Below are 12,527 nucleotides of genomic sequence, written 5' to 3'. Positions count from 1 at the left end.
CCTCTTCCAGGGTTTACCCTGCCTTGTAGCCCTGAGTGCCCTTGGATAGTCTTCAGCCCTCCTGTGACTTTGTACAATACAAGCGGTATAGATTATAAATGAGTATATTCTTTGGTTTAGTTTTAAAAAACTGATTTGTAGAAAAGGCAGTCATGTCATTGGGAAATCTGGTAAATAGCTTAATAAGGGGATGACACTGCATGTGAATGTTGACCGGAGGTCCTACCATAGTCGGACAAGTGAGAAATAAATGTTCACCATTGGCCTCCACGGTCCCTAGTTGGACTACAGAGGTTCCTATATGGATGGATGGATGGAAGGGGCTGTTAAACTAAAGTAGGTGTTCTAGTATATTAACAGAAAAACTAAGTTACCACACAATGTCATCTACAAGCCTGGCAGTGGAAACCACTGTACCAAAGTAAAGTAAGCTTAGCTCCTCATGCACAATGTAACCAAATACATTCACCTTATACGCGTCGTAAACTCCTTATCAAGCAGTTCAAAAGCGTGATCATACTATGTAGGACAGTTGGTCCCCAGAACCAGAGCTTAGGTTTCTATATAAATGGTTTACTCTTTATTTTTGGCCAATAGAGGGCAGTCTATCCCCATTTTAAGCATTCTGGTGCAGCTTACCAAATTCAATACATATTTGTACAAATCCCAGGCCTGCTCTAATGTTTGTCTTAACACTGTATACTTTTATGATCATACTACCTAAAATTATGATGGGCTCTATATTAAGACTGGTTGCTCTTGGTTTGCTTATTAGGTAGTTAAATGTACATTCGGACTGGATTCGCATAGTCTATACAAATCGATGGGATAAATACAGAATTCATATAGTCTATAGTCTTATAGAAAGTTGTTGGAAGAAGAAGTGTTCAATAGCTGCTTAATATATATGCATATATACAAATATACAGAATCTTACAGAAACCTTTATCCTCAAACTAGTAACAGTAGGCCGGAGTTAAACAAATACCATAAATTTAAAACACAGTTATATACATATTTTAGTAATTCTTTTTAGATGTATTGCTTGCTTAAGTGTTCAGTAAAAAGGTGTTCAGTCTTTTTTGAAGACAGCCAGTGACTCAGCTCTTCACAGGTTGAATCCCCTTCCTGCATGCAGATACAGTACACAGAAGAGTCATGGTGCACGTCTCTCTTGTATCTTGATGGATGGTGAGTCAAGCAGAACTGTTTTAGAAGTAAAAGTGATATAGAGCCGGGTGTGATAAATGCTGCAGGTTGTTATGGGCCGGGTTGTTTTTTTAGGCAAGCATCAGTATTTTAAATCTGATACAGGCACTTGAAAGATGCCAGTGCACTGAACTATGTAATAAGAACTTGCATAGATGGAACACAAATGGTTTAGCTGCAGTTTGAATCGGTTCCAGGGTTCCGATGGTGCACAGGAGAAGAATGACCAGGAAGACATCAAAGTGCAGAACTTTCTAATCTTGGGATTAAACAAAAATATAAAGGAATTGATTAAGCAAGGTTTAATGTGTCTTCATAAAATCTGACTCCAAAATGTATTCCATCCACAATATTGATTTAAAAAATATACATGTACAGTGCTGTGTAAGTAATACAGTATGAAAAAAAGGAGGAAATGCTTTTTTTTTTTGCCCCCTTTTTTCCATACTGTATTTGTTACACTTAAATGTTTAAGGTCATCAAATACATTGTAATATTACACAAAGGTTACCAGAGTAAATGCAGCTTTAAAATAATGATTTCTCCCTTCTTCGTATGTTGTTCTGGGTTCTTTTATGAGCTTCTGGATGAGTTGTCGTGCTCTTGGAGTAATTTTGGTAGGCCGTCACTCCTAGAAAGGTTCCAAATTTCCTTCATTTGTGAATAATGGCTCTCACTGTTGAGTCCCAAAGCCTTAAAATGCCGTGGTTACCTCTTTTCAGATTGATACGTCAGTTACTTTGTTTCACATCTGTTTTTAAATTTCTTTAAATAATGTTGCATTTTTAGATCTTTTAGAACACATCACTTTTCAGACAGGTTTTTATTTAAGTGAGTTCTTCATTTAAAAGGTCTGGCCTTGGTGTGGCATGTAAAATTTAACTCAGCTTTTCATCACTGTTTATTTGTCACTTAGTATGGGGCAATTACTTTTTCAAATTGGGCCAGGTAGGTTTGAGGCTTTTTTCTCTTAATATTTGAAATCACCATTTAAAAACTGCATCTTGTATTTACCTGGGCTATGCTTGTGTAATATAAACAATTGTTTAATTATCTAAATCATTTAAGTGTGACAAACATGCAAAAAATAAATAAATAAATCAGGAAGGGGGCAAATACTTTTTCATTACTTTTTTTTTTAGTAATTGCACTATTACTTTACAAACAGCCAAGAACCAGAACTGTGCCTAAAATGAACTAGAGCTAAAAGATACCTAATTTTAGCTTAACAGTTGAAATTCACTATATAAAAATAGCAGCATTAGATGGCAGTGTGCTATCAGAGGCAGGACTGACGTGTCATTTCTCACACTCATCCAGCTGATAGTGTGCACTCATTATTGCTCTCTGTCTGAATCCCTTTTAAATATTTTATGTAACCATCCGTTTGGTTAGGAGAGCAGGTTTTCAGCACAGGAGCAGTGGTAGGAGAGCAGTGTTAGCTCTGAGTTACTGATTGGAAGACACAGCTCCACCAAGTTGCCATTGTTGGGCCTTTAACCCTATCTGCTCCAGCGGCACTGTATCATGGATGACCCTGCAAATTTGGTGGCAAATTCATGTGTGAAAATGATTCCTCATGCTCCCAGAACCACTCTTTTACAGTCTGAGTCATGGAATATGCCTGTGCCATCATGAAAAAAAAAAACAAAAAAACATCCATGGATGGGATAACAGAGACAGAAAGCACAGCTGTGCCATTCACATTAACTTATTCAGTATATTCACATAGTCAGTTGACTTTATTTTATTGCCATAACGTTGCTAAGTCTAGACCTGATCAAATGAATCAACCTCGGATCATAACACTGCCTCCAGAGGCTTGTACATTGGACACTATGCATGATGGTGCATTGCAACGTGTGCTTCCTTTGCTTACGCTCTGAAATAGGATCAGTCTGAACAAACCACATACAGTATACTTTTTTCCATTGCTCCAAAGTCAGATTATTATACTTTCTAGCAAATTGAAGCCCTTTTTCTCACTTACAAGTGACTTCTTATGGCCACACAGCTGTTAAAAGTTCCAAATTTTCTATTGACTAAAAACGTGAACACCATCTTAAATTTGGCACATTTAAAAAAGTGCAAGTACATTTTTTTTTGGATGTGGCAATATCACCATCTGCAGACTACTACACGTAATCGTACATTTAGATTTACATACTTTTGCCATGACTTTAAGACTACAGTGAACTAATGCAAGCTCATCACATTTGATACCTGAATACATTTGATGGCAGGTATTTCTGAAACATTACTTAAGTGGAAATTTGAATTGAAGACTTCTTTTAATACTGTAATATTTTGGCTAGCGTATCATTACTTTTATTCAAGTGTAGAATTTGGTTTAAAGGGTAATTCTGGCCCACAGTACAAATTAGTAACAAGAACAAGACTTGCTACTGAAGTATTGAAGTTGAACCCTCAACATAATTTACATTTACCACATTTGTACTATCAGTGCAATTTCAGTGGTTTTCAAATTTCATATATAAATTTTAAATGCAAGGGCAGTTAATGAAATGTATTGCATCATTAAACATCTTTCGACAAATTTAAATAATGTATTATTTTAGTTTATGATTAAGTTGTGTATTACTAGCACTAGCATAGACTGATTAGCCCGTACATTATGGCCATCCTAAATATTTTGTCACTAAAACAGCCCTGACCTGTTGTGAAATAGAATCCACTAGACCTCTGATGATGTCCTGTGGTATCTGGCACAAAGTTGTCAGTATCTGATCCTTTAAGTCCTGTAAGTAAGAGAATGGGAGCCTGGCATGGATCTTAATTATTTTTCTTGAAATTTTGAGAATTTAGAGGCCAAGGCAACACCTTAAACTTGCTGCTATGTTCTTCAAACCATTCTTGAACCCTTTTTACAGTGTGGTTAGATGGTGGTAAACAACACATTTCAGGACATGAACATCAGAACATAAGGTTTTGTACACAACATTTGCCAAAATATCACATTGCCTTCGTCAGCTTAAATTATTCTCATAGTATATCCTAGTGGCATCTTCTCCCTAGGTAAGTGATGCAAATGATGTAAAAAAGAAAAAAAAAAGAAAGATTTATCAGACAAGGCCCCCTTAATCTATTGCTTTGTTGTTCAGTTCTGCTATGCAGCCCCATACGTAGCAAACTGTGAGACACATTGGATTCTGAGACTCTTTTATGACAACTAGAATAAACTTCTTCAGCAATTTTTAGCTACAGTGTCACTTTGATTAAAATGAGCTTTGATTGGAGCCATGGCCACCCATGACCCTATGGCCGGTATACCAGCTTTCCTTCCTTAAACTAATTTTGGTAGGTCCTGGCCATTGCAACCTGGGGACATCCTACAAGAGCTAAAGTTTTGAAGTTGCTCTGACCCAGTTCTCCAGCCATCACAATTTGGCCCGTCAAATTTGCTCAATTCCTTACTCTTGCACATTTTTCTGCCTCCAGCAGATCAACTGCCAAATGTATCCCACACACATCAGGTGTCATTGTTATGTCTAACCGGTGTATGAATAAATAAATAAATAAATAAATACCACAGGACCTCTGAGTGTCAGTGATGGATCCTTTGGGTGCTGTGGGTAGGTAGCTTCATATATCCCACACCCTTCCACGTGCTGCTCCAGAGAGATCGTCAATGTTCACTTCACCTGTCAGTGCTTATGATGTTGTGGCTGATCTGTGTATATTTTACATAAAAACGGCAAAATCCTTGGGAAAAATGTATATTGTACCTCTGTATTGCTGTAATATTATGTAATATTCTAGATTTTCCTTTAGCATCAATAAAGTATCTATCTATCTATCGATCGACCCATTTCGGAAATTTGGATAAAACTGCTTTACTCTCATTTTAATATCCTAACTAAAAGAGCAAAAAAGTTTACTGACAAAATCCAATCACTGCCTTAACGCTTTTATTAAAAAGGAATTTCGAATTAACAGTTGTTTCTCCTGATTTGCACAAGGAAAGTCGTGCAATGCAGAGATGCTGGAAGAGAAAAAGGCAGAATAACAGAATAACAGCTCACAATACTGTACCATCGAAATACAAATGTAGCATAACACAACAAATTAATCTTTGTAGCATATAAATATCCTTTTTTTACTTAAAAGAAAAATTTTCTTTGATGTTTTATGCTGCACTTTATCATTGATTATCATTCATTTAAAATGGAGATGAGTTTTATATTTACAGATGAAGTAATGTACTGTTTGATCTTTTTATTTATTTTTCTTTTTACAGAACTGCCTATTGCGAAGAGAAAAAAGAAGGAAACCATTGTTTATATATACAAATCCCTTTAAAAGAAGATTTAGGTAATGTAAATTTCACAAATTGTGAATACTGTAAATTGATTTTGGCTTGTAATTAACATTTTTTTTTTCTTTTTGCTCCACAGGTAGAACTGTACTGAACAGACTGATCTCTCCTCAGTCTTCTGGAAGTGTGACAGCACCTGGTCACATGACCTGGAAGAGAAAAGCCAGGAGCCATTTTGGATCCCTTTCTGGTTAGATTGTAATTATATTTATTCATCTGTTTGACTCATGGGGCTGTGTGTGTGTGTGTGCGTGTGCGTGTGCGTGTGTGTGTGTGTGTGTTTGTGCTTCATGGCAAATACATATTTAAAGTTAATAAAAAGTAAAGATACAGTACGGTCACTGTATAATAAACGTAAAGACAGTAATGTAGGGCTGAAATCAAAGTAGCTTAATGCTTTCATTCTTAAGTTTCATTACTTGAATGAAAGCATTAAGGTTAAGTAAGGAATTTATACAATAAACGTAGATACAGTACCATATAAATGAGGTAATAAGAATGATGTAGAGCAAACTAAATTCTCATTCACAGCAAAAGACCTAGCTTACAGTTCTCTCATTTGTCCTTTGGTGATGTGTGCTTAGTCCTTGTAGTTTCTTCTTTAAATGCATTTTCAGAAAAATGAAAGAATAAATAGTTGACCTTGTTCACACATCAATGTGTAAGTAAAGTGGACTGATCAACATCAGCCCAAGTTAAGTTCCAAAATAAGCATTAAACTCTGTATAATAACCTCAGACGACTGTCAAGTCAAGTAGGATTTTATTGTCATTCCAACCATATACAGTTCATTACACAGTGAACCGAAACAACGTTCCTCCAGGACCAAGGTGCTACAGTACCTACATGCAACACCATAAATTAACAACACACTTTGCCGGAACCAGCTAGTCAACTAAGAGATCTAATTACATTTACATTTACATTTAGGCATTTGGCAGACGCTCTTATCCAAAGCGACTTACAAAAAGTGCTTTAAAGTTTACATCATTGGATACATACCTACACTGGGTTAACTAGGTTAATAACTAAGTGCCATTACACAACTGGGAAGAGTTTTTATTTTTTTTTGGTTCATATGTGTGTGTGTGTGTGTGTGTGTGTGTGTGTGTGCGTGCGTGTTTACTTATTGTCAGAGCTGCATAAAAACAAAATTACCTCTGGTATTTTTCATATGACTTTTGTGCTTGGTTTGCAATAACTGCACCCAGCCAGTGACCTACTGACACTGGAAAAATGTTGTTCAGGTCCTCTGGGGGTGGGTGTTAGTGGTGTCTGCCACCAGGACACAGTAGATCCTTTGGATGCCGTGGGTTGCAATGTCTGGGTCAGCAGCCTTGGGCTGACTGCCTGCTGGGCCCTTTGCTAAGTGGGCAGTGGTGCATTGGGTGTTCAGGTGCCTTTTTATCGTTGCGACCTATTTTTTTTCCGCAATTTGTAGTGCAGTCCCTACCTGTGGGAAGAGACTAGAGAGGCTGGCATAATTCCCCATGTTTATGGTTGAGCCTTGGGTGCCGTTGATCCTGTCACTAGTTTGCTGGTGTATAGATAGTAATCTGTGTTGTTTACTTTACCTTCCAGTGGTCATCTTTCCACTTTCACTTTCTAATAAAAAAAGATTATCTCAAAGCAGCTTCACAAAAATGAATGATTTTTTTTAGAAAAGAAAATGTTTGGAAGTGTATATGTGTGAAAAAAAATTTGTGTCTAGATAATAATGAGATGAATGAATGATGAATGAAATGTCTCTGATGAGCAAGCCAAGGGTGACGGCGACAGTGGCAAGGAAAAACCTGAGATGGCAATAGGAAGAAACCTTGAGAGGAACCAGACTCAACAGGGAACCCATCCTAATCTGGGTGATAACAGATAGAAATAACATCATTGTGCAGGTGAAGGTCTAATATAACAGAAGTTATTTAAATGAGCATGAAGTCCAGTTCAGCACAGGGAGTCAGTAGGTGCAGAGGGCAGATGGGGTCTGGGTCACTTGGAGCACAGGAGCAGCATGTGAAGCTCCAACCATCATAAAGCAGAATCTAGCTGGAGCAGGTCCTTCTCTGGATGCCACAGGAACCTCGCAGGGTTGGCCTTTGTCTACTAAAGCTGGCACAATCTCCCGATGTCTCAGGATGGGTCGAACAGATGGAGAGAATTAGCGTAGTTGCCATTCAGGATAGGTGTACTGAAGTATGAGGTTATGGGATGAGTTACGTGTATGCCAGATTAAAGAGATGTATCTTGAGTCTACTTTTGAATTGGGAAACCGTGTCTGCTCCCCGAACACTGTCTGGAAGGCTATTTCAAAGCTTTGGAGCTAAATATGAAAATGCCCTGCCCCCTTTTGTAGATTTTAAAATTCTGGGAACTACCAGAAGTCCGGAGTTTTGTGATCTTAAGGAGCGTGGTGGATTATAGCGTATCAGAAGACGGTATGTGGGAGCTAAACCATTTAAAGCCTTGTATGTAAGTAATACTATTTTGTAATTAATTCTAAACTGAACAGGTAGCCAGTGCAGGGATGATAATATTGGGGTTATATGATCATATTTTCTGGATCTAGTGAGAACCTCGGCGGCTGCATTTTGGACTTACTGTAGCTTGTTTATTGAGGATGCAGGACAACCACCTAGTAATGCATTACAATAGTCCAGTCTGGAGGTCATGAATGCATGAACTAGCTTTTCTGCATCAGATCCGGATAAGATGCTCCTAAGTTTGGCAATATTTCTAAGATGGGAAAAGGCTGTTTTTGTGATATTGAAAATATGATTTTTAAAAGGCAAGTTACTGTCTAATATTACGGCCAGGTCTTTTACTGTTGAGCTGGTAGTAACAGTACATCCTTATAAACGCAGGCTGAATTGTGAAAGCTGTGTGTGCTGGTTTTTGGGCCGATAAGTAATATCTCCGTCTTATCTGAATTTAGTAAAAGAAAGTTATTGGTCATCCAATCTTTTATGTCCTGGACACACTCAGTTAATCTAGACAACTTGGGTATTTCGTCTGGTTTTGTTGAGATATATAATTGGGTATCATCAGCATAACAATGGAAACTAATCCCATGTCTTCTAATGATATTACCCAAAGAAATGTGTATATTGTATATATATATGTATGTATGTATATTGAGAACAGCAGAGGTCCTAAAACTGACCCTTGTGGGACCCCATATTTCACTGGCATTACACCACACGGTTTTCCATTCAGATCTACAAAGTGGTATCGATCAGACAGGTATGATCTAAACCATTTTAATGCCTGCCCCTGAATACCTATATGATTTTGTAGACGATCTATGAGAATATTATAATCTATAGTGTCGAATGCAGCACTAAGATCAAGTACTGTAAGACTAGTATTGAGATGCAGCCTTGGTAGTACAGTAGGCTACCTTAAGTAGTGCAGTTTATGTATTATGATGGGGCCTGAAACCTGACTGAAATTCTTCAAGGATGGCATTTTCCTGCAAGAATGTGCATATTTGAGCTGATACTACTTTTTCTTATATTTTTTACATGAACGGAAGGTTTGAAATCGGTCTGTAATTTGTTATTTTATTCGCGTTCAAATTATATTTTTTAAGAAGCGGCTTAATAACTACCAACTTGAAAGGTTTATGGACTTGACCTAGATATAATGAAGAATTATTAATGTTTAAAGGCACGTTGTTGATTTAGCTAAGGTGATAAGTTTATACAGCTCTCCCTGTCCTATACCTGTAAAGCATTGAAAATCTAAATGTGAAGCTTTAGGCTGAACTGGATCATGAGATACTATTAGAGGTTGAACCTCCGTTATTTTCTTTCTGATACCATTGATTTTTTCATTAAAAAAGTCTTCACTTCTAAACTTTGATAGGATACTCTTACTATGCATCTTTGCACCATCAATAATTATGCACTTAATTGCACTACTGTATATTCAACCCCTGTTTATTCTGTATATACTGTACAAATACAAATTCACACATGTACATACAGTCTATATATCCTGTTCCTTTTAGACATGTAATTTTCCAGATATGCTAATCCACTGCAATGTTTGCACAGTTACACCAATTATATACATATATATTACACATCTTTATTACCTAATGCTCCTTCTGTTTACTATAGCACATTTACTGTACAGTGTTGCACAGTTATACGGTACATTACTATATAACTATATAAATACCATAACTCTATTACCAAATGCATCTTCTGTTTGTATAATCACATTGTATTTATTAATTGTAAATAGGGAACTTACTGTATGCACTTCTCGTTAGATGCTAACTGTATTTCATTGGCTCTGCATGTGTACTCTGCACAATGACAATAAAGTTGTATCTAATCTAATCTAACCCAATTGAATTGAATCTAATCTAATAATATTATGGTTGATTGATAATTAAGTAATTGTTTAATGTCAAGATTTAGTAGAACGAAGCATACAGAGTTTTAAGATGTTTCTTATCTGGCTTTTTAGCATAGCCATCTAAGCGTATGATAAGGAATTCGGTGCTCATATGGTTCCTGTGTGTGGTCATGAAGCCAGGCCCTGGCTAGGACTCATTTATGCATCACTTCTAGTGAGTTAGTATGATTTTTTTTGCAGAATGGGCTGGTTATCAACCTGGAAAGAAGTCTAAAGGCTGATGCGCTGATCCACCTCGCGACATAGCTGTGTCCTCTGTCGGCCCGATCAGGCCATTTATGACCTGAGTGCCCCGACCCTGCACTTACTCTGGTGAGGTCTTTGCTTTCCTCTGATTGTTTCTGTTCTTCTTGCTGTTCCTTTATGTCCCAGAGCCCTGCATGATGCTCTGTTAATCTGGCATCATGCCTGAGGTTCACCATCTGCTGGGATCTGTAATGTTTTCATGCTGAAATTCCTCACTCCTCATAACTGATGTTTTTATTTTGTAAAAATATGAGTTTTGATGTCTTAAACTCGAGAACTGGGTATAGTTTTGCACTCCCTGACTCCTACCCTGTATAATGTAATATTAGCTTTTAACTTAAAGGAGAAACTGTTTGCTTTACTGAAAACAAAACAATATAAAAAAAGTCGGCTTAAGATTTGTCTAAAATCTACTGCATAAGGTTGTCTTCTCAAAGGGGTAAATAAGCAGGCCACACAAATTATAGGAAATGTATATTGTTCATTGCATTTATGATATTTTAAAATTGAAAAAGGTTAAAACTACATGCTAGTATAAACAGGGGCATGATGTCTTCGTCAGCTGTCATTTTGATATTCTCTGTGCTAAGAGTGTTGCTCCATTTTTCGATTATCCAAAAATGGATAATCGAATACTCCTGTTTCTCACCATAGGGTCTGGTAGGCATTAAAAGGCTATATAAATATAAACAGCTGTGATGTGTGATGTAACAAATTATTTCTTTGGATTTATACGTAAGGAAAATGAGGTTGGGTTAATGAGGTTGAGGTTGGTTCAAATGAGGTTGGGTTAATGAGTGTCTTAAATAAAATTCAATGACTTACAATTAACTACAGAATTTCTTCTTAGTGCATGGACGTGTCCTTTGACATAAACTGCAGTTAACAACTTAAAAGCATTTTGGAGCTTATGACTTCTCAGAGCTTCTCACACTTCATTCAGATCACTCAGCTGCTTCACAGTTTTACTAACCTCAGAGTTTATTTTCTCTTAGTGTGAAAGCAGACGAAAGGTGATTTATATGACGGGGTGCCTATATATTGCAAACCACACACACTACAATGGATATTTTGGGAACGCCACTTAGCCTAGTCTGCATGTCTTTGGACTATGGGAGGAAACTAGAGTACCTGGAGAGAACCCAGCAAGCACAAGGAGAACATGCAAACTCCATGAACACAAGACATGAGGTGGAAAACAAACCCTGACTCTCAAGGTGCAAGGTGACATTGATAACCACATGGTCTTTTCTAAAATGTATTTCTCCTTTGAACGGTTTATATTAAGATTCGTCTGCTGCGTCTGTTCTAAAACGTCTTCATAACGGATCCAATCTGAAGTGATGTTTGTTAAGTGGTGATTCCTGAGGCTGGTAACTTTAACGAACTTCTCCTCTGCAGCAATGGTAAGTTTTGGTCTTGCTTTCCTGGGAAGGTCTTCATGAGAGCCAGTTTCATCATGGTGGTTTAAGGGTTTTGCAAAAGCCCTTGACAAAACTGTTCTTGCAAAAATTATTCCAGAACAGCTGACATTTGTGACTTAAAATAACAGCTGACTGTTTTTGCTGTTACTTATAATCACCTAATGACGTGTGTTATTTTATTGTTTTGAAAAAAAAACTGCATTGTTCTAGAACTTGTGTCTAAACTTTTGTCTGGTACTGTGTATATAATCAGCTGTGATGTGTGACGGTAACCATTCACAAACTATCAAAAAGAATTCAGAGAGGGTTCAAACATGAAACTTCTCGAGTCTCCTATTTCCCCAACATTTTCTTTTGCTCCTTGTTCTCTGTGCTGATGCTGCAGCACATCACTTCCTCATCAGACACCTCTGAGAAAACTCTCAAGGGAGCTGTTGTCCTTTGTCATTGTGGATGTCTTCCCCACATAGGCAGCTTTCACTGAAGGGTAATCCACACATGACGTGCCGAATGGGCATTAAAAATAACTTTCACGGAGCCATTAGCATTTTGTCCACACGTTGGTTCATGAAAGGTTGAGAAGGTCATTCAGATCACCTCTGGTCCACTTCCAGACACAAAGAGAAATTGAATGTGTTTAACTCTAAGGTTAGTGAACATGCGAAGCAAAGCAGCTGAGTGATGTGAATAGATTCTGAGAAGTCATAAGTACTAAATTGCTTTCGAGTTGTTAACTGCAGCTTATGGCATTTTAAGATCAAAGGACACGTTCATGCACTAAGAAGTATTTCTGTAGTTAAGATTAGTCTAATTCATTGACATTTAAGGACCACATAAGTGATTTTTAATGACCTGTTTGTGGTTTATACATAAATGTTTTACCAGATATT

The 12,527-nt window shown here is 37.3% G+C and overlaps 1 protein-coding gene across 8 annotated transcripts in view; it reads left to right on the top strand.

Moving 5' to 3' along the window:
• The window catches only part of pcbp3 (poly(rC) binding protein 3), a 94,565-nt gene that overhangs the window by 27,072 nt on the left and 54,966 nt on the right, over positions 1-12,527 (top strand). For all 8 annotated transcript variants that reach the window (XM_053496926.1, XM_053496925.1, XM_053496922.1 and 5 more), the window contains exons 2-4: positions 5,468-5,541; positions 5,625-5,735; positions 10,148-10,279. The gene's annotated coding sequence lies outside the window, so the exon portion shown is untranslated. The remainder of the gene's footprint in view (positions 1-5,467; positions 5,542-5,624; positions 5,736-10,147; positions 10,280-12,527) is intronic.

This window comes from Clarias gariepinus, chromosome 5 (genome assembly GCF_024256425.1).
Source record: "Clarias gariepinus isolate MV-2021 ecotype Netherlands chromosome 5, CGAR_prim_01v2, whole genome shotgun sequence".
In the NCBI taxonomy this organism is placed as follows: Eukaryota; Metazoa; Chordata; class Actinopteri; order Siluriformes; family Clariidae; genus Clarias; species Clarias gariepinus.
The sequence above is the reverse complement of the archived record's forward strand: the minus strand, read 5'-3'. Positions and strand labels throughout refer to the sequence as shown.